Here is a 4,339-nt window from a genome sequence, read left to right on the forward strand (position 1 = left end):
ATTTTTGATAATTTTTTTTATGTGTAAAGGCGCAGATAGTTACTCTAGTGGCGGATCTTCGGCGACAAGCAGAAGAGCAAGGCGTAGTATTTAACCAGGACGACGCAGAGGAGTACGCGATGATAGACATTCTCGGGAACCGTCAAGATTGGTATGTTGGAATAGGTCCAACGGTCCCGAGATCATCTTGGGCCGTTGCTCAGGCTCAGGACGAAAGCTCATCGTCACGTTCGTCATCGCGGCGCGTTCGAGATCTAGTGGTTGGCGAGCTCCAGGCTCAGTTGGCGGCACAACAAGTCGCTATGGAGGAGATGAGGTGAGCCTCGCAACACCAGATGGAGGAGATACAGCGACAAATGTCCGCGTTCACGCAGCAGTTTTCGCCCTTGCCTCAGATGTCGCCCGACGTGATGCCACAGATGCCTCCTATGTCGCTTGGCATGATGCCACAGATGCCTCAGATGTCGCCCGGCAAGATGCCACAGATGCCTCAGACGACGTCGTCGCCTCAGATGCACCACCCTATGCATCAGACAACGCCGCATCAGTTTCAATGGCGGATGCTCAGACGACGCCGCCAGCTTCAGCAGAGTTCCAGCGAAAGCGTACGAGCGGCAATGCACGAGGAGGTAGCAGCAGTTCCGGAGGAAGATTTGACGGAAGATGAAGTAAAACATTCAAGGAGTGGTTTACAAACCGAGGAAAGGGAAAGGGAAAAGAAAAAGAAAAATATTGAACATTTTTTTAATTATTTGTCGTACATTAAAATTATTATTGTAATCGAAGAACAAACGAATAATTTGTATTATAATTATGAATATTAATTAATGAATTTTCTAATTAATAAACTAAAGTACATATTATTTGATTACAATCATAGAATATATAAGCATAACAAAAAAAAATACTACCGGGTGCGACTATCCGCACCCTAAAATGAGGCTTGTAGACCATTGGATGCGAAAAGTCGCACCCAATGGTTTGGCGGGAAGACCATCAGGTGCGACTTTTTCGCACCCAAAGGCCTACCCGCCAAACCTTTGGGTGCGAAAAGTTGCACCCAAAGGCCTTCCCGCCAAACCTTTGGGTGCGAAAAGTCGGACCCAAAGGTCTTCCCGCCATAATTTCGGACTTTTTCAACATCACTTTTCTGACTTATGGGTGCGATTTTGGGTGCGAAATGTCGCACCGAAAAAAGTCGCACCTAAAAGTCATGACCATCGGGTGCGACTTGTCGCACCCAAGACCTTTAGGTGCGGACTTGTGGGTGCGGAAAAGTCGCACATAAAGGTATCATTGGGTGCGACTTTTGACTTTTAGGTGCGAAAAAAGTCGCACCCAATGCTATTTTTTGTACTAGTGGATTGGTAAATGACTATATGACTCTTCAAAATCACCACGAAGATCCTTCAACGCATCTTTACGACCTTTCAATGCTCTATAATATGTTACTTCAACATTAAAACGGGTCCTCATAATTTCAGCAACACCCATGGGTGTAATTTGATTTGCCAATGAACCCCTAAAATCTTCTTTGACACATTTGCTAATAAGAACAGAAGACGCGTGTTTATTTTTGTGCACAATTGATTGTCCATAGCAGGTATGATCTTTCACATATGACCTAATAACCAACAATCCCGAATTCTTGCAAACAGAAGCATTAACTTTCCAAGAACACTCAAAATCCGAACAACCAATGCAATGACGTGTTTTACTAGATCTAAACACCTTGAATTCGAAATTTTTCCGAACAGCTATAATACCAATGGCCGTTTGCAAAACATCTTTGCACGTAAAAACATTATTGACATTAATTTCAAAATTCATAGGAAAGTTCCTCAAATCCGGCTCATCATACAATACAATTTCATAGCCGGAATTATTAACATCTTCATCACAATCTGGCAACAACGCTTTCATTGATTCAGAGCACTGTCGCTCAAACAATTTCACTGAAAAAAAAGATTTTAAATGAGCAGGCCAAATCTAATCATGTAACCATAATTGAAAACTATATATACCTGATTCAATGGGAGAAGAGGACGATCCATCATCCATTGTGAATTAATTAGCCTAGACAAAAAAATAAAGAGAATAAATTTTTTATAGAGTATTGAACGTTCTTAAATTTCTGGAATTTTAGCGAAGACGACAATTTGAAATACCAAATTGGCGGCCAAAATGGTATTATGAAATATACCAAAATTAAATAACAGATCGCTAATTAAAAGGAAAATATTCGGGAATTTATATTCTATTTCCGAAAATAAAAACTAATTCAAATTAAGGAAGCGGTTAAATTTTTGAATTTCGTTGTTATTCAAATTGAAACTTCCTAATTAAAAGGAAAATATTCGGGAATCAATTAGAATTTTTGAATTTTTTTAAAAAAACTGTCTAATTAAAAACAGGTGAACGAACTTAATAAGGGCATAAATGTAAACAAGAATAAGTTAATAACATGCCACGTATGCACAGTGGCTATTTACGGAGTATTTACCAAAGGTTGGCTAATTCACAAATCCTACGGTTTAGTGGCTTATATAGATAATTTTTTGAAAGACTATTACAACAACCTGTTTAAAAATATACTTCATAGCATGACATCACTTCTCGGGTCCTAAGGATATCTCCCTAGTAGTGTGCATTTAGAGGATTTTTATGAACGAAATAAAACACATAAAATACATATAAAAACATATTACAAAAGAAGACATATGTAGCTTCGTTTTGGTATACTCCATTAACAATTTGAGTATTTAGAAGTGATAAAGACTAATTACCAAAGTTACATAAATTAAAAGGCAGATTTGAAGAAAAATAAAACATTTCATGCATGCATTGTAAGGTTCTAGTTTCTAGAGTTGGATGGAAACATGGAAATAAGACTAGAACAAGAACATACTAAGGAACTAAAATCATAAAGAATTAAGACGGAAAAAATGCTAACCTCTTGGACTTGAAGAAAGGGCAAGAATTAATCTCCACCTTGATCTCTAGAAGAAAATCTAATGAATTCTATATTCTATGATTTGTCTCTCTCCACTCTAACTCACTTTGTTTTCTCTCTAAACTTTGGAAATTTTGTGATGAAATAAGAGAGTGTCTCGGGGTCTATTTATAAGAAAATATTGGGTGCTAGATGCCTTGGACAAACCGTGCATGTCTACCTCTCCCACTCTTCTATTTTTTTTTTATTTCCTTATTGAAACACACCAAAAATCCTTACACATCCATACACTAAAAGGGTGTCCTATTCTAGGTTCTATGCATGATCATGCATGAGATAAAGTTGTTCTTATAAAGCTATTGGAAATGACAAACTTATCACCACCAAAAGGTTTCTTACACAACAACCTATTAAAGCAACTTTCAAGACAACAAATTTTGTCTTATTAGAATCATCTTACACGCTCTCCGTACATGAGGGTTCGTCTGAGATTTTGACTTCGAACGCCGGGGACTCTTCCTAATCTGCTGAGGTCCTTGCTTTTGACGGTCTCCAGTGGGACTCCTGTGGTCCCTGGGGTGCAGTATTGCCCCTGTATCCTCTTGTTAGGATCCTCACGTTTTTTACAATATGAGCTCCAGCATTGACGTTGACGAAACGGGGGAGTTGGCCCATACAATCACCACCTTCTCGGCTTCGGACCTGGCTCCTGAAGAAGCTCCGGACAACCACCCGACGTCTGAGACTGATCACATCCTCTTGGGGAAGCTCTTTACGGGCCGACCGACCGGGAAAAGTACCTTGGTGGCGGTTGACCAGGGTCTGGAAAACGACGGCATCTTGGTCATTAACAGAGGTTAAAAAAGGGCTTTTTCGATTTACTTTTTGCTTGAAGAAAGATCGAGACCACATACTCGCTAACTGCCCCTGGACCGTGAAGGGGACGCACCTTCTGATCCAACCGTGGCCAGAGAATCTCAGCTTGGAGGAAGTGAGTTTTCTTAAATGCCCGTTTTGGGTTCACCTCATTGGTCTACCCCCGGCACTGATACACACCCAGAGTGTTATGAAGTTCGCCGGTTTGTTTGGGGAGGTCTTGGACTGTCGGGTGAAGGCTGGAACTCGGTTTGCGTCGTCTCTCCGGCTCCGAGTGAATGTCCTGGTCACCAAGCCACTTTTTCCGGGTTTTTTCCTGGAAAGACCAAACCTCCCTCCTCTGTGGATCCAAGCAAAGTTTGAGAATCTGGGAACCTTTTGCTTTACCTGTGGTGTCCTGGGCCATAGCCAAGGTGAGTGTTCCCGGAGAAAGGAAGCGTGTGTGGAGAAACCTGGAACTCCGGCAGTACCTCTGTATGGCGATTGGATCCACCACCTCTCGCAAACCGT

This window comes from Urtica dioica, chromosome 7, assembly GCF_054948205.1.
Source record: "Urtica dioica subsp. dioica isolate 48M chromosome 7, U.dioica_male_clone48M_v1_H2, whole genome shotgun sequence".
Lineage (NCBI taxonomy): Eukaryota > Viridiplantae > Streptophyta > Magnoliopsida > Rosales > Urticaceae > Urtica > Urtica dioica.